General features: G+C 35.7%; 1 protein-coding gene and 1 long non-coding RNA gene across 3 annotated transcripts in view; both read right to left on the reverse strand.

Moving 5' to 3' along the window:
* The window catches only part of LOC128680076 (uncharacterized), a 41,122-nt gene extending 33,060 nt beyond the window's left edge, over positions 1–8,062 (reverse strand). The window contains exon 1 of the long non-coding RNA XR_008405814.1: positions 7,975–8,062. This is a non-coding gene — a long non-coding RNA (uncharacterized LOC128680076). The remainder of the gene's footprint in view (positions 1–7,974) is intronic.
* Positions 1–27,072, reverse strand: part of LOC128680072 (dual specificity tyrosine-phosphorylation-regulated kinase 2) — a 141,864-nt gene that overhangs the window by 110,043 nt on the left and 4,749 nt on the right. The gene's annotated exons all lie outside the window — the stretch shown is intronic.

Consider the following 27,072-nt stretch of genomic DNA (forward strand, 5'->3'; position numbering starts at 1 on the left):
TCACATCGCCAGCATTCCCACCGTTTACGGGCTCAAACAAATGACCTCGGCGAAATTTAATTAGTTATAGTTGGATGTTTTCAGTGTAATGTGAGCACATTAACTTAAACTACGATTTGAGCTATGTTTTAAAAAGATTAAGAGAAAATCGGAAAAATTGACGAATTAACGTTTGTTGTTAAGTCGACAAGAGAAGGCAACGTAATTTATTGACGACTAGTAATGTCTATTCTAGTCAATCCCGTAGTCTGCGATATGGAACAAATAAGACATTTTTGTTGTAAATTTTAGTTTTAATATAGAATTTATATTAAATTTCTCATGCCATCACTAGTACACAGTACGCTAACGGATCATAAAACTACTTTTATTGGCGTATAACGTTTTAAAGGTTATTCCATAAGTAATTAGAAGTTTCCGGTCAAAGCCGTTATATCAAATTAAACAGAAATATCCCCATAAGTTTATAACTTGATCATGAAATTGCCTTTTAAAGACGTACTTGGAGACATCTGCAACAGCAATAACCATAGCCTTAGGTATTGCAATAACCGCGTTAGAAATGAGATAAGTTGTAGAAAGCTAGTTAGAAAATGACAGTGCACATCTCACTAATGCGTGAAGTTATAATTGTGGTGCGGAAAGTAGTTTATTGTTTTAGTGTTTAGTACATTCTAGGAAAAGATACTGATTTCTCTGTGTCACTTTTCAAACGCTGGCAAAAGATAAATATTTAAATAAAATAAATGGTTTGTAGATTTTGTAACAACAACGCGTAACGTAAACCGTTAGCAACAGTTTGATAAGCAAAGATTGCGTAGAACAGGGTCGATCCGCACCATTTGTTGGGGCGGCCAGCGGGGTGCAACGTGAATTTCAACAAAAAATGTAGCTCATATAAAAAGGTCCCAACTCGCACACGGTTTACACCCATCGAGCCCTTTGAGCGTTCACGCTAAAATGCCCAAGTGTTGATTGTGGAATGGCCTAAAATAGCGGACTTACATAGCCAGCCCGGTTAGGAGGCCGAGCGGAACGTATTCGTCCGATCAATGTAAAAACACAGGTTTTTATAAAGCAAAGTTAGAATATAATGTAGTCTGATCACGTAATTCTTGGAGCACCTCGTCAGTTGCGAATCTAATGCGATGTCTAGTCTATCCCAAGTTTCAAAATCCCTGTCGTAACGTAATTAATAACTTTTTTATATAAATAATGTTAGATATCCTTTTATTATTTGGTAAATCTTTTAATTTTCTAAAATAATAACAAATCAACTTCAGGAAACAAGTAGTTGCCATCGTCATCATGCATTTTAAGGTATAACATATTAGTTTGTCTCTCGATTTAAATTCTTGAACATGTGCAAAAGACCACATGTTCACAAGAAATATTTTTATAGTGCATACAAATAGCTTTCCGGAAACAAAAACCGGAATAGAATAACAGCTGGTCAATAGAATACATAACAATTAACCTCAGTTCAAAAGAGTGTAGAACGCACTCAGTCGTGTCTGCAATTTGTAATATTTTCCTATTATGTAGACGAACATTTTTACGACTAGACAAATCGTTCTGAATCTCCTTCGAAAATACCTAAGAACATGTTGTATATGTAAATTGTAGCAAACAGGAACTATTTGTTCAATTCATCTTGGTGTACTTAAAGAATAAAATAGAAAAACGGGAATAACGAATACATTACGGCAAAATTTTCAAACTAAAATGGTGAATAGTTTGTTTCATGCAGGCCAATGGCTATTTTGGAAAATGTTCTGGGAATAAATTATAATAATAGTTACGCCTAAATACTCGATAGACTGTAAGAGTTAAAAAACCCATAAATAAAATCTATATGCAAATTATTTATCGAACATCAAACCCACATCCGTTTCCGTCCAAGTGGTGTTAGCGCCAGCAGACACTGGCCTTAGTTGTCAAACACGTCAAAACTGATGTTAAAGTTAACTCCTGAGGTGATACGGAACTGATTGTCGATATTGACAGTAATCTTAAATACTTTGTGTCTCGTTAACGAGATACTTCGAGATAAGATATTAGAGTTTTGTTATAACTCCACGGGTAGAATAGGGAGGTCGCCCTATTCTACGAGGTGGCTTGTATGACACGTCATCGATTTTAGGGGTTATTTAATAATACATCTTTATATTATGATTTGTGAGATTAAGATTAAAATAAATATGCTTTAGATGTTAGGTTGGTTACACTGACGTTTATTATATAATAACTTATATGGAGCGTATAAAAATATTGAGCCGTGCGTGAGAAGTAGTTGTATAACCGATTAAATATGACTTCACGTTAAAATTATGAACAATATAAACTACGAACGAACGATTAAAAATCCACATTTTTTGCTGGCAATAAATACGAGTAATACTGTTGTATTTTTTGAATAACTCTAAAGTAAATGTTGCGTTAACAATACGTATGAGTAATCCTCATTAAATAAAGTAGACATACTTGATTGTTAGCTAGGCATCCCTTTGTGAATTTATAAGGGTTCGGAAGGTAGCGAAGGAATAATGGCAGTCGGACAGAAAATAAACGTAACCAAACAATAGTAAGTTACGCAGGTCGGATTAAATTGGATCATCATTATAATATTCTAACTAAACTTTATAAACACGAATGTCTATTATAAATGTCAAAAATTTTAGTTAAATTGCCTATGTCGTACGAAGTAGTACGGGACTCTCACTACTTCGTTTATCAAATTTATGTTTTCGATTTGCGCTGCATTTTAGACACCGATCGATACATTTTTGGGCCATGTAACAAATAGCAAGAAAAACTTATTATTGTTTTTCGTATACGAGATCATTTAGATGTATATGTATGTAGAATCTAAATAAAACTAATCTTAACGACCCCATTCGAAGATGTAACTCTGAGAACAAGCAATTGGGACAGGTTGTCATTGACCGAACTGCATGTCACCTCGCTTTCCAATGTCAAGCATCTCTGGACCGGATCGTTTTCAATTAAGTTAAATAAGCCTTGTCTAACACGATTCCGGTCTTTGTTTAGAAGTAAATGACAATCACAGGATGTTCGTCCACGGGACCATCGGACTTAGAATGGCTTACATCCCCCTTTTCCAAGCTCTTGATTACTACAGCCACTAATATCTTCCGATTTTGGCAGCATGTCATTTATTGGCAAACAATTCGAGATAGAGGTTATTTTTTGAAACCAAAACATAATTTACTTGTTGCCTGTGACCCGAAAGACCCAGTTCAGGCAAAGTTCGAATGCTATTTGTGTGTGCTACATGAGCTTTTATTCCAGCATGAAAATCATCGTGAGGAAATCTGCATTTTAATCGAGAAATGGATAAGGTAAACCACTCTATTAATATTACCAAGAGTCGTTGTACGTCTTTCAATTCACTTAATGACTACGATCCATAGTCATGTCCTAAGTCAGGAACTACCAAACAATTGTTATCGGTCATGTCCACTAACAGATCTTTTCAATGAACTATGAAATAATATAACAAAGGATGGCTAAGGTTGATTTGTCGGAATCGAGGCTGAGTATCGAACCTACGACCTCGAGGTCACAGACCCAATGTCGAAGAAAGGTCAATGACTATTGATGAGCTTAAAACGTTAATAGTAGTTAAATGGACTATTCGCTTGTCAGCTAGATTAGTTTACAATGTATTTTTAACTTCTTTCCTGTTTCATGCATAGTACTTTCTTGCCCAGCACTGAAGTAAGAATAACAGATACTCATTACTCTAAATTAAGAGTGATTGGCAAAGACTTCGCGAAATGATTCTTTTAGCCTAGCTCGTGACTCGTTCCTGCATTGAGGTCGACCATTTCGACACAAAACTATCTATAACTAAACAAAAATTTTCGTTTTATGGCGATTAATTTCAGTTTTATGATTATTTCTTTTAAAGGGCACGACTACACGAAACCACAGATTGTTACTGTTAACAACGTGTGTTTGTTACAAAGCCCGTAACAATACAGTCAACTCAATTTAAAATTATTTTGTAAGGACCTCAATACTGCCGTTATAGAGGCGATATGCGGTTATATTGGCATGAAACAATATTCATATTTAAAAATATCCATTAAAATGTCTTAATTTAATTTGAGCATTATTGTTTGCTACATAAAAATCAGGAAAAAAGTAGAAATTACATAAACAAGTCTCTCCTTTGTAGTCTGTGTTAACACAGTGATTGCCTGCCTGCGATTATAGTCAATTGAGACGTGATTCAAGACTTGTGGTTATTACCGTTGACCATCTGGGTTATTGCGATGGCTGGACTTCGATTAGAATAACTCATTTTAATTTGAATAGTACATTGCAACTATGTAGTAAATGTAAAGTTAATAACGTAATAAAGAATAGATTAAAAGTCAGATATGCAGATAAATGACACACGGTGTTTATTTTATATTCACATTTATTTTATATGCCCTATAAATATTGTTGTATTCATAGATAAAATGTATATGTGGCATGTGCATAAAATTGGGACACGATGTAAATAATACATTTAATAAAAGAAAATGACAGAAGTGAAATAACTTGATATTGGCATTATGTTTAAAGTTATAGTTTTCTTCAGTTCAGCAACATTTACTAACGATAAAGACATTTTTTGCGTCTAAATCTATAATTACGGTCGGGTAACCCATTTAGTTCGGACCTTGAGTATTCGTGACTGAGCGGTGTAATAAATAAGCAATCGAATTGTGGTTTTCAATTATTGACGCTTCAGACTAAATAAAAAAGCAAGACTGCATTGACATAGAAAGAAAAATGAATGGACGCAACTGCGTCTCATATACATGAAAAACGGAACTCACGTTTACACTACATGCCTTCGTATCGTACTTGTAGCAAAGTCAAGGTTATTTGCAAGGTTGGAACTGACGGAAAGTGTGAAGTCAATAAATGTTCTATGACCGTGGTCATGTAAAAAAACTTAATTTCTGAATTGGAGTTTAAAAGAGTCATGTCCGACTTCAGTCTTAAAAACTATTAATTAGTTCATGTTTAGGCCGTCATGGCAACTGAGTTTAACAACCAGTTGGGAAAATGGAATGTTTATTCTTTCTTAGCACCTAGTAAGAAATAATAACATAAGAATTTTCTATCATTTCAAGTATTTAAATAAGAATGTCTGTAGCGCGGCGTCTTTAATTTTTGTATACGATGCTTACTAACGCGATTTGGCAGCCGAAGCAGGGATCTACGATATTGCTCTTGTAATATTAGATTTTAGTAATCTAGACGTTTTATGAGCGTCCGATGTTGTTTGTTGTTACGAAATATTTCATTTAGAATACTTAGTAACTTTCCGTCATTCGGTTCAATTTTATCTAAAGGTAATTCAACAAGTCTATAACTTCGTTACTAGTGAAAGGAAATTACTTCAGTATTGAGGTATCTCATTGATTGATACTGAGATATCAGATCATCATAATTTATTTAGGTTGTCTTGTCATTAAAAACTTGATGTTTTATTTATTCAAATTTTATTCACCAATATGGTACAAAGGGACTTAATGCTAAAAGCATTCTGTACCAGTAAACCCTTCAGGAAAATTTGAAAGATAATTTAAATCATCCGTGAAATTTTGCTATGTAAGAAATGTATTTATGTAAATAAAAACTGTACAATGTAATGAAATTTATTCTTAGTGTATTTAAGTTAGATATGTATCTTTTGTATTTAAGAAACAGTATGAACGTAACTCTGGTGCCGGACAACGGCATGTCACCGATTTAGCAACAATAAATCAAAGTTGAATCAAATCGAGTTGTTATTCACGACGACGTCTCGCGTGGGTTGTTCTTCAAAAAATTAAATACATCTATATTCCACTCACACAAGCACTAATTATAAATGTACAAAACATTAAAAGAAATCCGTTAATTGCCCTGGTCCCGTAACCGGATCCGAATCATCAGCTTTCATTCATATGAATCAGCTTGAGGCATTTTGTGGATCACGAATATCTTGATTAATTTGATCTTTATCGCCATTAGCATAGAGGTCATGAACTACTTGACGTAGTCGGTCATTTTTTATGAGTACTTGGATAAAAGTAATTGGGTTAGTATTCTTTGGTAAATGAAGAGATAACCGGATCTAGATATTTTCGAGCTATAGGACAAAAACACATTTTTATTATTATACTAAACTTTTTTTTTTTAAATTTCTGTACTTTAAAAGTATTAACATTAAAAGCACAGTATTAAAGCAAAAGTAATGCGTAAAAGTATTAAAGCAAACATGATGCCAAAATTAACAAGAACGTGTGTCGAATCAAAGATGTAGTTGAGGAGATACAGGAGTTTTCGGAAACTAGGTCAACCCATTCTTAGCCTTAAAAGGGAAATTTCATTACTGGTACTGACCCTTCGAGAAGTAACAAAGAAAGGGAATAATGTGTAGGCTTAGTGAAGCATCGTAATTTGGTTGTATTTTCTGATATCATCATTTACTTTTGAATAACCTTTTATAAAAGTCCAACCTAATAGTATTTGCTTTTGAGAGGACATAACGTAAGTCGTTGTATCAACTATAAAAATTACGATAACGTTAACATTTTGATTTAAAATCTAGCTAGTATTTTTAATATAGTACTTTAAATAATTAATTTATCGACATGGCCCAAGCGGGCCAAGATGATAATTAAAGACGATGGTCGATTCGCTGATACATCCACACATAATTACCTGCAAGGTTTTCAAAATGACATCTTAAACGCTGCTAATGAAGGCGACATCTGAACTTTCTTGCCATTGGCCCCATTCACCTTCCGGTTGCCTCATCCTTTCCCTCTTGCACCTAAGCAGAAATCTATTCGCGAAAAAAAGATGACAATAGGGTTACAAGACGTGTCAGTCAACCGGGGCACAGGTCGTGTGGGCTTGGCATTAACCCACTTTTGAGCCCGTGGGAGGCCGTTCTAAAATTAAAAAGCAAAATTCAGTTTGTTTGTATTGCTCATGCGCAATCAGTGGTGGCGCAACTGGTTGTTACCCGTGGCTCATGCGTCGAAAATCAAGTTAACAGTCGCGTTTAATTTGTGTTAATTTTATAAGAAATTCTGTTGTTCGCGGTTGATGAAGTAAGGTGTGAAATTAGATCAAACCAGCAACCCAATCCAGCTTTACAGTTTATATCTCTGTTGTGAAATCCGTACTTTTCCACAATGTCAGTATGAATGAGTCTGAATTACCAAGACACATCAATTCAATAGTACAAAAGCTGTTTAAAAATTTTATTTCAAAAAATGTGTAGATCTGAAAATTTCCGTCCATTTGGCATGTCTCCAATAATTGGTGCAAGGAAGCACAATTTTTTTTATTAATATTCGTATTACCTACAGAGGCACTTATAAAGCCCGGCGACGAAAACGATTTTTCGAATTGTTTTTTAAAAGTTTCCAGTTTATGGTGCTTTTCCACTAGAGATAAACCGAGAAGCTTAGCTACGAAGATGTTTGAGCTGTACTACGAAACTACGTAACCGTTTCCAATGCTAAGCCACGAAAATGTGCAGCTCGGCGACCTGACGCTAAAATATTTTGTAAGATACGATGACTTTTTCCTAATGTGACCCTGCCCATAGAACATAACCTAGAAATAGACATGGCATAAGGTACTTTTCATCCCGAAATTTCCACAAGAGCGAATGCCTAAGGCCCAGTTTATTTTAACCAAACAAAGCATGGCCGCTTAGCAACATGTAGCAGTGATTGCCAGTTGGGTAATCTTGGAATCACTGGGAAGTAGGTTATCAAACACCGGCCGAGATAACACTTGGCTGGCCGACAGATAACGCGAGAAAGTGACTTTAAAGGTGACTTGAATTTTGCGAGATACAGTTTGTGTCAACCGAAAAGAGCTCAAGTCAATATTTAATAACAAACAATATTAAATACTAGCGTTAGACTGCCCTGATTTACTTACTGTTTAAAATCGGTCACCAACTTCCACAACTTTTCGATATGAGGTCCTTCAGATTTAAAAAGACTGCTATATTATAAGAATTATTACCTGAAACAAAAAAAAACATTTTTAATTTTTTTGTTTGTAAATATTTAGGTGACGCATATTATTCCTTACGGGGTTGATGTAATGAGTTGCGAAACTCAAAGGGCACATTTACAACGGCTTATTGGTGTAATTGAGATTTTTAAAATAGTGACATAATTGCTGTTGCTAGCCTATGGACTGAGAAGAATCTCTATAATTTAAGGAAAGTCAACCAAAATAAGTCTAATAAGACATATATATCAATGATACTCGTATAAGACCTACATTTGTTCATTGACAGAAAAGGCAGCGCTTGAGTTTGTTGTCGGTAGTATTAGTTTTATATAAAATTGTGTCAATAAGTGATATAGGTATATCATCCTATGTTAAATAAAGAATTTTGAATTTGAATTAGACTTTCTGTGCGGGAGAAGATAGATGCAGCTGGTATTATGTTTTCTGTCATATGGAAGCAATGGAATGAAGGCCGCGAGGCGCAATTAATATTAAACGATAGTGATATATCTCCCTCCGCTAATTCCCTCCAAAACACGCGACATAGCTTGTGACTTTACAGTAGGGCTTGGAATACCGTTAATATTTCAAGAACGGCAATATCGCCTTGGTAAACAACTAAAAAATACGTTAAAGCAAATTTAAAACGCCCTGTTTGTGAGCGAGCAAAATCGATTCAGTACCTTATTAATTTCTTTCTGTATCTCTGTAATCCTATCAGATTATATGTATCTAACTAAAACGAGGCACTGACCGCTTAGTCTAGCCGAAAAGGCGCGCCCTTCAATAACAAAAAAAAGTGGCCGAGTGGGATTTGTATCTGGGCCCCGAGGGTTCTGTAAATTTAGCTTTATATACAAATTAACGGCTTTCAGATTTATTCCCTTACGAATGTTGTAACACGTGCATTTCGCTTATTTCATGATTCTAGGTCAACGGGAAATACTCAATGTTTTGATTCCCTTGTGAAAATGCAAAATATGCAAAATAAACGGATCTTTTAATCGAGTTGAATTACAAGTTTAGTTCGTTCAGCAGTGAACGAGCCGGAGAGCTGAATATCCCATATCCATACACTATATATTACATATTATTAATATTTAATGTTGGGTTTTGGGTTAAAGGTCATATATTAGTCTACCGCGGGAGATGTTGCAGGCTACACGTAGTTTGTTTTAATTTACCTAGAAAAACTGTCTTAATATATGAACCGTTCATATACTTAGGAAAACACTGAATTTTTACCTTTTGAGGTACGGAACCCTAAAAATGACAGTGCAACAACCTCCGATTGCGTGGCGTAATCGATCGACCCTAGTCCCGCTGTCCCACTTCTCGTCTGTACGCACTTTGTCAAGTGCCGTCGTTCATCACAACATTGTACAAGTAAATCAGAAGTACAGTTGACACATATAAAAACCTACCCAATTTACTGCGAACTCGCCCCTATCACCAGTTCACTAAAGATCCATGCAACTTCATATAACAAAAAATACATGAATACAATCGTCTAGCCAAAAGGATATTTAGAAATAATGTCTCTTTTATTACAAGATACTAGTGTCTTGGACCTTTTAATCACCGACGGGCGTCTTAACCACTGGCCCAGGACTTCTTTCAATCGGGAGCGGTTACTATGCTCCGGGCTGATCTATTTGGGTATAAGAAGATTATATATTTATAATTAATCTACTCTTATCATTTCAGTCATAAACGCCGCCGAAAGAGCTATTATCCAAACATTTTCATCGAACGCATGTCGTAGAGGACATTCTGAATTAACTTATGTTGTGTATGTTGTACTTTACTGTAAGTATACTGTATAATACAGATATGATGCGGTACGCAATACGCTCTGACCTATATTTGAGTTGCATGTAAATTGTATTCAGTAGACTTTTAAATTAGGGAAGGGAGTGTTGTGAGACTTATGAGGCTCGGAAAATCCGGATAGCACGACAACTTGATAAACAGTTGCACAGTTTGTTGCTTTGACGTGAATATCTTTTGTTATTGTTACATCTGTGTCTGTTTTGCTCGAATGTAACTGTAAACATCACATTTATAGTACAGTGAGCGGCAATTCGGGATACGTTGCAAATTGTAATGTCAATCGATTACATAGTAATCATAGAGTAGTCATTTTAAAGATTTATATTCAGCATCTACTCATTCCTCTTGAAAGGCGAACACTATAAATTTTTGGTACAAAATCCCTAAAGATGGCTGCGTCCTAAGAACTCCTTATTGACTGCTGAATGACTTCATAACAAAGCTCTTCCTGCTAATGTTGATGTCTCAGCCCACGCCGCATCCTTGCCAGGGGGGCAAGGACCTGGGGTAGAACCTTACCAAGACCACTGCCGAGTCTTTTATTAAAACAAGACATTTCTGTGGTTGCAAATCCTCGGTGCCTACAAACAAATTATGACATGACATTGAATTTGACTAACCAATCAGAGTTATGGGAGGTATTTTACCAACTTGTTTCTGAGGAAGGTAAATATGGGAAACACCCTACGTGATTTATCAGTTAACCTGCATCTGGTTTTACTAACCTATTTCGTCCCACTGCTGGGCAAATAAATTAATTTATAAAGGAAAATTGCAACTCTTATACATGCTAAGGAAGCCGTTGCGTATGAAGAAATAGCATAGAGGTTAGTTTATTAATATTCTAAGAGTAGGTTGCACCATCAACTTTGGCGTTAATTTTAATCTGTGTAGAAGAACGCAAAGTACGCCATTTTCCCAAAACGTCAGTGATACACTCACTTTTTACAAAAATGTAATTTCACAACCAAGCTTTTATTATCGTCAGCGATCTTGTTGCAATCAATCGACGATTGACAAAAAAACATGTTCGTGCAGTAACCGTTCAGGTGAAGTGCAGATTCTAAGTGCAGTCCATCAGGTCATGCTTTTCGTAACAATATATTGTCACGGTAACTGAAGCGACGTCGAAAATTTCAACTCTGTAGGACAAGCGGAAATAGTTAAAATTTAACTTCAGGGCATGGAAGGGTAGGGGAAGCTGAATAAAAGCCCATATACAAATAAATTTCAAGGTAAGTTATTAGTAAAAGTCCAGTTTTCGTCCGTAACTTGCCCATGGATCTTTCCACCTCCAGACGTGATATACGGACGACATGTATCTGAACCTTGGACTGGCCGTAAATCTCAGTGAAGTATTGCCAGATTAAGGTGCACCGCGGAAGATGAGGTATATAAATATAAGCGGGCGGTTTTTATCTTAGAAAAATATGGTGCTGTGAACACTTAAAATAACGTGTTCTTTTTTTAAATAAAACATTACTTTTGAACAACATAATTAAAACGAACTTTACATGCACCACATACTTTATCTAATCAAAATTAAATCGCCTAACTCCAAAAAATGGCCCAGCAAATGTTATGCAAATAATGTATAAGTCGATTGGAGTAAACTATGAATTACAGATATTTTATTATTAACACGTTAACACATACATAAATATAAAAGGCCAATGGTCAAACTACTAAGGACGCCAAGAGTGGAGAAGAAATTAGATAAATGAAGAAAGCGGACCTTGGGCTACGACGCTCTGGACCTAAGGAAGAAAAAAGAAATCGCTCAGAGAGAGACATATATATCAAAGTAAATTAACCACGAACATACACATCTAAGAAGTCGCTAGTTTGGTAAAAAAAGCTCGGATAACTTGAAAAAGTTATGACCTATTAAATGTAAAACTTTGTAGTGCAGCATCGCTAACATTAAATTGGCTGCCAAGCTCACTGGCAAGCCTGACGCTGAACTTAGCAAGTCTCGTCTCAAAGTTCAAGTAAGCTCAATCGAGTTCCCACTCATTGCGGACTTTTCCGTTGGGAAATCTTTTTATTTGGGGCAAGATTTGTTTATATTATTTTATTACTCCATGTTTGTGGCTTCGATCCCGTGATAGTTATGGGATAAAATATACCGCTCGTCTGAGCGTTTTTCTTCCTCAGCCATAGAGAGTAGAAACCCAGAGTACGCTTTCCGACTTTTGCTCCTAAAACATGGGAAATGAAAATTGCATAGATTAAACCTGAAACTATGTAAACGATCCCATATACAAAATACATAAATATTTGCATTTAAAGCATTCGTAAGATGTTTCTGAGATATTAAAACTTTAGTGACAGTTATTTTAATATTACCTACCACTGTCACTTATTTCTGCGAACGTGTCGCCTACTGGTTGGTCGGCTCAAATCACTAGAAATTTTAACAATTCGGGTTTACGTTCACCAAATATCATAGATTTTATGATTATAGAATGAGTTTTGTAATTGTAAATAATACAAATGTAATTATACATTCTGTGCACTCTTATTGCTTTTACAGCAATAAGCCCGATCTACACAGCGCGACGCGATGCTGTGGCGCCGCCGTACTTGTGTCAACAGCATGACAATCTAACCAAAATCATAGCAAACCCGCGTCTATTACCGTGGCATAGAGGTCCATGCAGGTAATGCAGGTTCAACGTGCGGTAGACTGTACGTAACAAAAAATATATGTGGTCGTAACGTTTGCTCTATCACTGCCCACCCAATGTATAGTGGGCTTTAGAATTCAAGATTCCACATTTTACTTTTTGCGTAGCCATTATTGTAATTTAATTTTCAATTTAAAATTAAAAATGGCTGCTCGGCCGTCATTATCAAATTGCCATTCACTTTCACCCAGTTCAACAGACCCAGGTGTTAACTTCGTCAATCAGGTCACTCGTTGGTCGTCGGTATTAAAAGTGGGAGCATTGAGCCGTGGTCTGCTAATTGGTACATTACGTTAAGTGCAGGTGAGGTCGGGTTCGTTAGCACGTGTTCAGTTCCGCGGTACGTTTGGCTATAGATTTCCTTCATTTATTTTCACCGCTCCGTTTCCCTTTTAATTGACGTCTAGGGCTACGGAAAACTATAGCGGCGGTGACCACTGTACTTGCACACAAACTTCACGCGCTTTGTTGACTAAAACTTTGTTTGAAATAACTTTATTGAATACAACATAACAAAATATGTAATGTATGCCAACGGCGAAAGTTTTACATAATTTACAATACATATAATAGGGTATCAAGAGAATACTTCGGGTGCCATTCTCTCATTCTTTCAGGTACCATTTTGGGTGCTCAAAGTGGACCAATTTCGTAGAATAATAAAAGAAACTACAACACAAGTGATTGATAGCGCTACAGAACAACATAGCGCGCCAATAAATCTGCAATCACAGTGTGACGTCAAACGTCAGTGCCCTCGCCCACTCTCATACCGTCGACCTGTGTTACCATCCGTCTATGACCTAATTACTAAATCCACACCACCATAACTAGTACTAGGACAGTCACGTGACATTCCATCAATTCAAGATTCGCGGGCATATTCAAAATTTTGTACAGAACCCTCGGTGCACGAGTCTAACTCGCACTTGACCGGTTTTTTTTTCTAAAAATAATTTACATGTGCTTTCCTCTAAAGCGATAGATATGTTAATTATTTTTTGTGAAATTGCATGACAAATGTTTCAAAGGTCCTAAAATACCGCAAACAATAATGTTGTTTTTTCCTTGTAAATAAATAAGTTAACTGACACAATAATGTCATTCCAATGATCTGTTAAATAGTTGAATTTCCTTCCTTTTAAGCTTTAATAAATCAACGAGTTATTAATTAATGAAAATCCCATTGTTCTCTTTGTATTAAAAATAAAATTATTTTAATCAAACAAAGGGTTTTTAACTTTTATGAAAATGTGTCAGTTTCTTATCGAGTGTTATTCTTAACACTGGTGACAGATTTTGTTAAGTAGAGAAAGCGTGAATAAATAAAAACAAATTCACTTTAGCATTTATGATGCTGGGATAGGCACACACAGTAAATACTTATCTCAAACGTTTCCAGTTGCGATGAAATCCAAAATAACGTTTTCAAAGACAATAAACCATCTAATATAAAAACTGTTGAGTCGTATTGTTCTTGGCAAAAACCCGAATTTTAATTGTTTTTTCTAATACACTCACATTTTTTACATGTTTGGTTCTTAAATACATATTAAAGAGACTATTAAATAACAAAAAGGAGACAACAAGCTAAATGTCATGTAAAATTAGACCTTACTTCCATTTTCCACTTTGTAACAATTACTTCATAATTTTAAAAGATTTATTTATTTATTCATCATTTTCCATATAATCATATTTTATCATAACTATTTGTATAGTTTACACAAATAATAATAAATATTTGTTACACTCATTTCCATCTAAACGCAACAAAATAAATATATGAAATATATATCTTTGGATCACAGTAGAAATGGATCACTGATGTTTTAGATTCTAGAGATGTTTCTAGAATGCAGGATATGTCATGTATACACTGAATACGAATAGGTATTTTCCCTAATTGATTAAACTCCCTAAGCAAATCATTGACAACCAACCACGGGTAGTTTTTGGGTAGAAATAAAGAAAATACTGGTCGTAAACACATATGTGGAGAAAATGTAAAAATTCACGTAAAAAATTGTTCATTTACTAACTATAATAAAACAGAATCTTCCGCTCATAGCTTCTACTTGTACCCTTAATTTTGCGTAAGATAGCAAAATCGATAGCGGCTGGCGAGACCGTGTGACCCACTTAGACGGGGAGTGAAGACGCAAAATATAACTGTACAGAATCAGTATTTACAAAGCAATAGTAAATTCGTGCAAAATTAAATGCTCTTAACTTTCTTTCTCATGATCGGGTGTGAGGTCACGCACACTCGGAGCTGTGACGCTCCAAAGCCCAGGATTCTCGTAAAAAGTAATCATTACATTGAAGATTTGGCTATGATTTCACAACCGGGCGCCTGCCTGACATCAATCAAGCCTCTTTGCAGTGCGATGCTATTGTTGCCTATCAGCTGTTAAGGCTATGTGTCCCTTACAACATGCACGAGAGGATATGGAATTCTAGAGCGGGACAACACGTCACCATAATGCTCTATAATTTTATCCTATCACTAAGAAGCACGACGGCGCATCTGAGCTTATATACGGTATTTTGACAGTAAGACAGATTATAAATATAATCAAAATTAATATTATACAGAGGAACTGTTAGTAATTTCGACGGTACGCTTCCGACTAGTAAACACAGTTTAAATTTGCTCCGTACTTACAATAAAATTATCGCTGTCATAAGCGTATCTCTAAACCTGTAATATATGTTAATGTGAAGTGAACAATATTAGTGTTGTGTATTAAAAAAAATAAATGGGATTGCAGCTACAGTGTTCGAGAATTTGTGAGTTTTAAATTCAATTCAATAAGACTCAGCATTATCAGTCGTAGACGCCTAATACGAGAGCGCGCGGCGATCAGTGCTCTCGCTCGCACGCGCGGTCTTCATCGCACCGGCAGTCTTTGTCTTCTTGTCGTCGATGACATCGCATCTTATCTACCGCCCGCCGTGGAATTTTAGTTGTGTTGTTTACAACCTGGCTACGAATATTATTATAGAATTCTTTCACTGTGCTACTCTCTTCCTTTGCTGTGACTTCTACCTTATCAATATTACATCAAAATGCTGTGTACTGCATGTAATAAGTTTACCAATGCTAAAGAATCATTAAAATGCATATCATGCAATCATGGATACCACTATAAATGCTTAAATATTTCCACTGACGATTTTAACACAAATGCTAAAAATATAAGGCGCGTGTGGCGTTGTGATACGTGCAATAATGTCACGCGTCGTAATAGATCTGATGACACACCCGTGGGATCGCCATTTACTCATAGAATATCCAACTTAGCTACCACTGCACCTGTATCACTTGATGCTAATACCACTGATAATCAGCTTGCAAATATGTCATGCGACGAATACAATATGTCGGGTCTTTCCTCTGATTCTCATTCAGATCGTGGAATAACACTTAATGAGGAGGCTAGCATCACCATGAAGCAATTTAGCCAACTATTTGACATGAAGATAAATAGCCTGAGGGAAACACTCACATTGGAGATCAGACAAAACATAAAAAGCGAAATGTTTAACGTGGCTGAGCAGCTTAAATCGGAATTTTCTTCCACAACTGACTTTCTAGCGGCTAAACAATCCGACACGGAAAACACCGTTCAAGAAATGGGTAAAACGATATCTCGCCTTGAGTCGGATAAGGCTGAGTTAAGAGTACAGGTTGCCAAGTTAGAACGGCGGATTGGCATAGTGGAAAAATCATCAAGAAGTCTCAACCTTGAAATACAGGCGGTGCCTGAGCGTCACAACGAGGATGTTGTTGCCATTGTTAAGAGTCTATGCGACACAATAAAAGTCCCAATTTCGGACGGTGACATACGCTCGTGTAGACGTATTGCAAAGCTCAACCCTACCTCTGGCCGCCCCCGCACCATTCTAGCTACGTTGCCGTCGGAGCGAGTCAGAGACGTGATAATCTCAGGTGTCAAGAGATTCAACCGCAGCAATAAACAAGATCCACTCAACTCACGCCACCTTGGCGTCCCCGGAGATAAGTCACCGATATTTGTTTCGGAGCATCTGTCAGCGGAATGCAAAGATCTACACGCCGCTGCCCGTATGGCTGCCAAGGAAAAAAGTTACAAATATGTATGGGTGAAATTTGGTCGCGTGTACATGAGGAAAGACGACACGTCTCCCGCTTTACATATAAAAAACAAAGATTCTTTGGACAAAATTTGTAAAACTTAATATTATATTATATATATATATATATTTATTTGTTCTTTTTGAAACACCATTATCTTGCTGTACTGTTTTTTATTCTTACATTAATTATGCGTATTTTTTATCAGAATGTTAACCGTATTAAAAGTAAATTAAAGGAATTATATATAAATATTTTAAATGATGATTATGACATAATTTGTATGTGTGAGACCAATTTAGACGATTCTATCTGCAGCAATGAATTTATAGATGCCAGATACACTGTTTTTCGCAAGGATCGTGATCTTGACCGTACATCCAAACTTTCTGGCGGAGGGGTATTGATTGCTATAAAAAAGAATATACCTGTCATTAGGCGCAGTGATTGTGAATCTGATCTGGAGGACATTTGGATTTCTATAACTGATGGCCGTGGTATGCCACTGAATGTTGGCCTAGTTTATTTACCCCCTAACAGTTCTGTCTCTGATTACCAAACATTACTAGATAAATGCTCGGACAATATATTAAACATATTTGAGGCTCAAACAATATTATTGGGTGATTTTAATATACCCTTACTCGATTGGACCTTGGACCCAACATTTCCTACGTCAAAACGTCTCCAACATAGCGATCCCTATGATGCAAAGTCATCCCTTTTAGTTAATTTCCTCAACTTATGCGACATGTATCAATATAATCATGTACGCAACTCAAATGATAGGTTCTTAGATTTAGTCATATCAGATGTCGCTACTCTATCCTTATCAGAATGCTGTCCTTTGTCAACTCCTGATCGACATCATCCAGCAATAGATATCGAAGTTGCGTCACATCTCAATAAAAATAATATTAAAGCAAAGAAGGTAGCTGTTCCTAATTTCCGTAAATGCGACTATGATAAGTGCTCTCGTAGCTTGTTGGATGTGAATTGGATTGATCTCCTTAATAATAATGATATTAATGCAGACGTGCAATGCTTCTACGAAATATTGAATAAAATAATAAAGGAAAACACTCCCATGAAACGCGTTAGTGACCAAATATATCCTGTCTGGTATTCTCAGCCGGTAAAAGCATGCATTGAGGAGAAGAATAAAGTTCACAAAAGATTTAAAAAATACAAAAACCCCAGGGACTATGACGAGTTTCAGCTATTACGAACTAGATCAAAACAACTAATTAAATCATGCCATAGTAATTTTATAAGCGGAGTAGAGGACTCACTTTTAAATGGTACAAAGTTGTTTTTCTCTTATGTTAATAGCAAGAGGACATGCAATTCTATACCTGATACCATGACTTATGGAAATAAATCTGCAACAGGTGGCGCTGCTGTCTCTGAACTTTTTTGTGAATATTTCTCGTCAGTCTTCACTAGCTGCGACGGTAATTCCTCTTTTGAATTTAACGCTATGCATAATTGTTCTTACTCGTTGTCCCAAGTACACCTATCTCGAGAAGATATTCGTAAGAAAATAATGCAATTTGATGTCAACAAAGGAGCTGGACCAGACGGTATCCCACCATGCTTCATCAAATGTTGCGCTGACGCCTTACTGACTCCCCTGCACATAATATTTAGTAAATCAATTACTTCTGGGATATTTCCAAACACGTGGAAAAGAGCTCATTTAGTACCCATATACAAGTCTGGTGATCCAACTGACTGTTCTAATTATAGACCCATTAGTATTTTATCTGCTTTTTCCAAATTACTAGAATCTTTAATTTATGATCATATATATTCTCACGTTAGTCCACATATTGAGCAAGCTCAACATGGATTTGTTAGAGGCAAGTCGACGGTCAGTAACCTAATGGAGTATACCAATTTCATTTGCAGGGTTTTTAATGAACATGGTCAAGTCGATTCCGTCTATACTGATTTCCAAAAGGCTTTTGACAAAGTCTATCACATTACTCTTCTGAGTAAACTACAGGCCCTAGGAATTCACGGAAGTCTTTATAGATGGATATGTTCATACATGGAGTATCGCAGCCAGTTGGTGGTTCTCAAGGGATTTTGTTCGGAGCCAATATTCATCCCATCAGGCGTACCTCAGGGCTCGCACCTAGGACCCTTATTTTTCATAATTTATATAAATGACCTGATACCCCGCTTGCGCTGTAGCTCACTATTGTTTGCCGATGATCTTAAAATTTTTACTTCTATAAACTCAGTAAATGATTGCATTGCAATTCAAAGGGATATTGACGAATTGGTCGCTTGGTGCACTGACAACAAAATGAGCCTTAGCATCGGTAAGTGTTCTGTGATAACATTCACTCGCAAAAAGAAACCAATTACTTTTGAGTATAGCATAGGTGGCAAAAGTCTTGCTAGAAAATCTGAAGTTAAGGATCTAGGGGTGGTCTTTGATAGTAATCTTAGTTTTAATGGACACTACGCTATGATTACCAAGAAATGTAACAAGCTTTCGGGTTTCATACTCCGTGTCTCTCGTGACTTTAAAAGGACTGATAGTTTGGTCCATCTCTTCCGAGCCTTGGTAATGAGTAGACTGGAATATGCCTCCATTGTTTGGTGTCCACAATACGCGGTCTCTATTGATTTAATTGAATCCATTCAAAGACGTTTCCTTCACGTACTTTCAGCGCGCCGGGGCCTAAAGCGACAGCTAAGTAGCTATGACCAGCGTCTTAGTTTTTTCAAATTCAACAGTCTTGAGATGAGGCGCTCTGTCCAGGACTTCGTATATCTTTATAAAATTATTCAAGGTCATCTGTCTACCACATTATTATCGAATATAAATTTCAGAGTCCCGACTAGATCAGTTCGCATTATTATCCCCTTCATCATACCCGCGTGTAATAATAAAGTTTCGTCTCATAATCCGATTCTCAGAATTTGCCGAAAATACAATCTTCTACATGTCGAATATAACTCTGAGCAGGTACCTGATATCTTTTGCCTGTCATTAAATAGCTTCAAAAACCATATCCGTAGATTGCTGTCATAATCATCCACTCATTATAATTGTTTTATTTTATATGCCTTTACAGTTTTGTTTCTATAGGCTTGCTATTTTTTAAATCAACCATTTGATTTATCTAAGATTATGTATTTTTTTTTTTATTTATGCTCCAAATTTTTTGTCCCCACATTGTAACTATATACTTAAGTACTCATCTCCAATTTGTTTATATATTGTTTACTTGTCGTCACTTAAGTTAATCATGCTGAGTGCACTTGTTTTTGGTTTTGCAACTGGCTATGTTTCTATTGTTTGTTTTTATATTAACTTTTGTTGTAAAACTGTTTTGTGTACCTAATAAATAAATAAATAAATAAATAAATAAATTTGTGTATAGGGGGATTCGGAACTAAATCGATTTTGAAAATTCTACCATCAGTAGCAAATTACGTTATTCCTGAATGTAACCTCTGTTTCTCTTCTATACTTACTATGTTTCGATACAAGGACTCGAGCCAAATGTTTTATTGTCTAGTCAATCCGCCCACAACAAGACTACAGTTGCACAAGTCGCTTCATGAAATAATCACTACGTACACTAACAGCGTAATTATCACTTTATTAAAATAAGCAACGACTTGAAATCCGGGAACCTATATTCTAAATAGGGACCTATTATAGACGAATAATGAAACCGCATACGATAACCTACTCCACATAAATAATTACAGAGTAACAGGTAAATTAAATTAAATGTAAATTATTAACTATCTTTCAGTTTTTCCCGAATGTTGACTAGCAGAGAATGCTTTTAGCACGATAATATAGTCATATAAAATCTAGAACATTTTAGCAAATCGTCAGTGGAATATTTCTCTATGAATAGTGTTAATAAATTAGGCCAGCATAATTCTAATTACACAAGTGTTATGAATTGTGCCTTTAAAGTTCAGTGTCCCAGTCTAGACTTTCAAAATGACTAACGACCGGTATGTTTTGTAATTACACATACATAATATTCAATTGTATTCAACGTTGCGTAATGTAGGATATAAGATAGCTGCAGAATATCATTATGGCAGATGATTTGTGTTTTTTTTCATCATGAAATTCAAGGAAAAATCCAAGCTCGGAGAGGGAAAAGCCACGAAGGGCATTCACGAATCAGTTGAAGAAGGCAGGAGTTATGTCGTATAGGGAGGTAAAATCGATGGCGAACGATATATGTAAATGGAGGCAGCTCCACCGATAAGAACAGTGTTCTTAAATGCTTGGTGATGAATGCCTATCTAAAAATTGCAAATTCGACGCTAATACCGTGTAACTCAATTTAATGTTACATGAGTAACTGATCGATGTATTACATGTTTTCTCTTGCATACTGTAATGGTGTCTCAATAATAATAGTGCATATTTCATAATTCTTGTCACTAGCCATAATCTTAGTTGTTTAAGTTTAGTATTTTCATATGAAATAGGTATAAAACTTGGCGTAAACCTATGTCTGGTTTTCTTTATGTGCGTCTGGTATTCTGTATTTACTGAATGTTGGCTGTCAGCTACTCATTTAGGCTTATCTAGCGCTAGTCTGAATACTTTTCAAGTTGTTGATATCTCGTCACAATGTCATTATCAGTGCGCAAAATACAATGAGTAATATAATCACGCGTTGTATTTCACGCACTTTGTCCGTTTATGCAAATGACGGGCCCTTTGAATAATAAAATCACCATCACGAAGATCAAGTGCTTAATTATACCCGGAGAGATGACATATCGACTAAAATAACTTGACTACTTGTCGAGTCTATTCAGACAGTGTTCGACCAATATATGGCCACTCTCTGTGGTTGGCCTCAAATAACTTGACTAAAAACATTGTATCAACAATCACATAATATTGATTTTTGAAATTTAAAACTTTATAAAGTAATAAGATTCAAAAACGACTGGACGGATTTTAAACAAATTTGGCACAAATATAACAAGACCTATTTTTAAATTGACGCGGACAAAACCGCCCACGGAGAGCTATCATGAACAAAACTTACAATTACAAAAAAGTAAATTGCAAACAAATTAACAGTTGTTTGTAAGTTTGATTATTTTTTCTTTAACTATTATTTTAACTCTTGTCTACGAAATATTAATAAAGCCTGATTTACAATTTAAAGTTTAAATCGTAAATCAGGCATTATTAATATTTCAGGCATTATTTATACACGTATGATCCTAACCCAACACGCACAAAAACAAAGAGTTACTCACTAATGACTGGGCGTGCCCACAAAATCGCCAGAAACGTCAAACATAACGCAGCATGAATCACACAGACAGACAAATGCACTGTTTGCTTTTCTTCCGTATTCGTAAACACAATACATTTGTAAGGTAAGTACGACTGCAAGTCAAGTCATCCTACAAATCATAACACTACTACACTATGTTTTTTTTCTTAAGAGTGACAACAAGAGAGACTTGTAACAATCTACACAGTTCAAGTTCAAACCTAGACATTCTAAAGTAAAACATTAACCACGAAAGTAATTTCCTAAAACGTCTATTTTAAATATATTGTTTACATAATAAAAAACAAGCGGCACTTTCCTTTCCCCTTCGCTCTGGTAAAAACAATAAATTATATACCTCAACCTTCCTCAGGAATCACACTATTTATTGGTGAAAACCGTATGAAAATTCCTCCGGTAGTTTGTGTGTTAGCGAGTTTATCGCGAACAGACAGACGCAGCAGAGGACTTTTCTTTATAATAAGAAAAAACTGTGTTAAGATCTAATCACAGCGAATGCGCCGCTACTTAGCAATGATTCTGATCGATGTGATGTTGACTGTACAAGTACATGCTAAGGTAGGTTACGAGATTACAGGTAATTAAGTTGCAACACGCATTATTTGCCCTTCGCCTACTTAGAAATCCTTCCGATGTAAAATTAAAGGTCTTGTACAACACCTGAAGTAATATACTTCATGCATTAAAGATTTATGTAATTGGGTAACTGTGATAAATAAAATGTAACACAACCTATCTCAAGTAATTTTGATCTTGAGCCCATATTTGTCTGTGAAAACATGTTTCTCTTAATGATATAGTCTTAACTAGCGGGCCGTCATGACTTCGCTCGGGTAAAACCTTAATAAATTATACTAAAACCATAATATTATACTAGATACGACTTAAATTTTGCTCAAGAACTAAATTTTCTATTTAAAAAACCGCATCAAAATCCGTTGCGTATTTTTAAAGATGTAAACGTACCTACCTAAATTGTTTATGTATTGAAATTGAATTGTACTGCTTATCTATCGCATGGTTTTGTCTGTAATGATAGATTTAGGTTATTGATTAAATAAAAAATAAAATAAATAGGGAATAAAATAAACTTTATTTTATATTTTGTAGTGATAGTGTTATTAAAAAGAAAATAAGAACCCGTCAATACAGTAACTCGTTAGTCGTACCAGTCACCCAGTTTGAGAGTCGTGTTTGTGTTAACTGCATTAAAAGCAACACAAGAGGACAGGTGTGGTGAAACATGCGTGCTACACGCTCCATTAGTCCGTGTAACAAGCTGGCGTAGGAAACTAATGAATGTGTCTTTCTCGTCAAACTTTACTATCTCACTAATATTATTTCTGCAAAAGTTTGTAAGGATGTGTGTGTCTATGTATGTTTGTTACTCTTTCACGCAAAATCTACTGAACGGATTGTTATTTGGTACACGGGTAGAATATAACCTGGAATAACCAAAACCATTTTATTCCGAAATTCCCACGAGAGCGAAGAACCGGGACGCAGGTAGTAGAACATAAAAGAATACTGGCTGTAACCTGTAACGTACAAAAAATGTAGTATTCAGTTGCCGCAACTTTGTTTCAACGGGATTTCAACCTCGCATATCCCAAAGTGCACAATCACATTAATTAATTAATTAATGTTATAATTAATAACAATTATATTTTTGTTATATGTTCCAAAAATGTGTTGCCAGATTCCATCCGAAGAAACATAGTTACCCTCAAATATACGTTACAAAATGTAAATTAAATAAAAGCTTGTAAAAATGAAATTATTGTTGACATCATTTTTAAAATATGTGCAGATACATAAATATAAGCAAATTCTTAATGACATTGCATGTTAATGATATATTTATATGGTCTTCATAAGATCAGCTTAAAAAAAAATTCCTAATTTAAAAATCTACGTGAAGATCTTGAAAGATATCGGAGAAGCTGGTTCCTCCCCAAGACTCAATTAGATGTAAGGCCAAAATATTCCTCATGTGGCTTATCAGAAGATATGGCCTCACATAATTCTTAATATTTTTAATGGGAATGGGCCATTATCCTATCTGAGCGAAGATCTCAAGACAGCGCGGCGTCAGATGATCTCACATGCTCCAACGCACCTCTGAAACCTTGACTGCTCGACTTCGCGTCGGGTCGATTGATCTATTGAAGTTCTAGTAGGTCAGTAAAGTAATTCTTTCTCAGATCCCGGCTACATTTGGCTGTTACTCCTTAAAGAGCAAGGTATTCAAGCCCGTTTGAAAAGAAAAACTTATTTCTTTGAAGTTTTGGTTTTACGACCGCCTGCGTGAATTCAACCAATGTCGTTTAACAGGTCAGTAACTAAATATGTGATGTCCATACCCCTCTCGGTCAGCTGAGTTTCTCCATCAGCCACTTTTTCTTAGCAAGGTTGATAACACAAAATACACCAACATCACTTTCAAAGTCTCATACATCCTAAATCATCTTATAGAAATTATTATATTTTATCAGCAAGCCGCAAAAAGCGTTAAACTAACAACAATAAAAGCTCAACACTTCTCAACACATATTTATTTTAGATATATAATATATTGTTTTCATATTTTTATATAGGTTATATGTAACTTTTATTATTATTTATATCATTGTGGCTATTGAATCTAAAAATGGTATATTTAATCTAAAAAAATGTTGGCAACCTTCGACACAATACAAACAAAACTTGAGAACCAGTCATCCAGGGCTGGCGGCTACAGGTTTACGGGACTCGAACCTGGCACAATTCGTGTTTTATTTATACCTGAGTCAACGCAGGTGTGCGCTGCGCCACAGGTCCTATTGTGTTTTTCATCGGTTAAACCACGTTTAAACGCTGTGACATGCGAAAATCGAAAGTTGAACTGCTGCCAAAACTCCAATAAAAGAATCAACGACGATGAAACAATTGAATTACATACAAAAAATATTATATACTCCCAGCACTTTATCCGGATTTTCCTCAATCACAGAGCTATGGAGCCCAGAATCCGTATTAGTACTTATATTCTTCTTCTATTCGCAAGTACAGCGCTTTTACCGGTTTCTTCCTCAGCCATAAAACGTCGAAGCCTAGGGTCCACTTAGATAATCCTATTCTAGAGTAGGACCACATTATTATCAAGTACATTCTATGCAATTCAATATTCCACAAATAAACTGAAGAGAGAATCTTATTTCCCCGAGGTAGAAGAGGTTGCGTGACCAACCGATTAATAACGTTGCACAGAAATAGCTCATAATGTAGATGGCAGCCGATCGAAGGCTGGCTCTGCGACAAAACTGGCTTAATTTATAAGCCAGTTTTGTCGCTGTTGTTGTTGGAAAACGAAGAGTCAAACTCTAATACTAAATTCAAGTGACATTATAGGATGCAACCGTAGTCCAGTGTAATGTACATTTTAATAATATAATAATTTACTTATAAATTATTTACCATATTGTTCAGTACAACAAGTCTTAATGCCCGCTTTCTGAGGTTTCAAAAGGCACCCGAGTTTTCTAGATAAGAGATACCGCTGAGTATTATTAGATATTAATGATGAACTTGACACTTTTACGCGTTCTTGAGTGAAAGTCTTGACAGATGTACAATGAAGTAATCCTACAAGGATTCAGTTTTTACCTTTTCAGGCCTGGAACCTTAACAAAGAAAATAACTTTGAACAAGAATCTCATATTTTGGAACAAAAAGTAACACAGTCATTGGTAAAATTTGACATCTGCAGTATGTGTGTCGCAGATGTTACACGCCCACCTCCGAGACAATATTATTTGTTATATCATTTTTTGAGCAACTAAATAAGTATAACAAAATGTTCGAGGTAATGAAAAATAATATTAATAAAAAAATATGAAGTTTCAATTCTTCCAATGATCGCATAGCAACAAAGAGGAAATGGAAATATTTTTCAAAAAAACACGTATTGGAGTGTGGTACATGACTTATAATAGGAGCACTTCATATCCTCCCGTGCACGTCCTGATGCGACTAAGAGACACAGCCTTGACAACTGATAGACAACCATAATATTCCCAGAGAGGGTTGGAAATCAGTGCCAAGACTTATTTTTATCGGATTTTGCTCCAAATATAACCGGGACCACTCGTAGATGAGAGAGAACCACGTAAATGTGAATAAGTAAATGTGAACAAAATAAAATCGTTCAAACGGCAAAGACCAAGGTTTTCAATAAGGAGTTACTTAAGGAACAATTTTTTTTTTAATTACTTTTTTTTAGCCCCGACTGGCTGACGAAGTGGCGAGCGGAAAATTAGCGTGAAACATCACGCATGCCACCTCGCTTTTTCTAGATCTAGATCATTGAATTTTTGTAGGTTTTTAGGTTAGTGCATTTGGTGTTGAAAATATAAAAAAAGACAAGTTAACTGCAATCACTGATTGCAATAAGCACAAAATTCATGAAAAAATAGTGAAAACCCAAATAGTGTTGACTACCCTGGGCTCCAATGTTCTAAGGCTGCGGAAGAAACCCATAAACCGCTCAGGCAGCACCTAGAGAGACCGAATTTGGTTTGCAAATTGATAAAAAAAAAGAAATCGGACACGTAATGAATTTGGACTTGAATTTCAAGATCGCGAGGTGAAATTTTTTTCACTTGCCTTGAAGAGAAACCGAATTACGTAAACGAGGCTCGTTGCTAGAAATCAACGTATCAACACGTCGTTGTGTCAACAGAAATTATTTCTCATAAACAATGTAATACGTGAAATGGCGTAGCGAATCACCTATGACGTCAAAATTGAGAGTGTTATTGCATACGTATCTTTTGTTTCTCTGTTTGTATAGCGGCTATTTAAGTATTGGGACGAATCTAGACGTCACCATATCATCATAAGAAACACACAGATAACTTATAAGAAGTACTAAATGCTATACTTAAGTAATTAATAGAGCTATGGGAGCTATTTCAAAACTGAAATAGCTAATAAAAACCTAACGGTTTTAAATAGAATTTTACTCCATGTACGTCAGTACATTATAATCCTATGCTTCATGTCTAGATACCGTTAACTCCTG

The sequence above is a fragment of the Plodia interpunctella genome, chromosome 23 (assembly GCF_027563975.2).
Source record: "Plodia interpunctella isolate USDA-ARS_2022_Savannah chromosome 23, ilPloInte3.2, whole genome shotgun sequence".
NCBI classification, from domain to species: Eukaryota; Metazoa; Arthropoda; class Insecta; order Lepidoptera; family Pyralidae; genus Plodia; species Plodia interpunctella.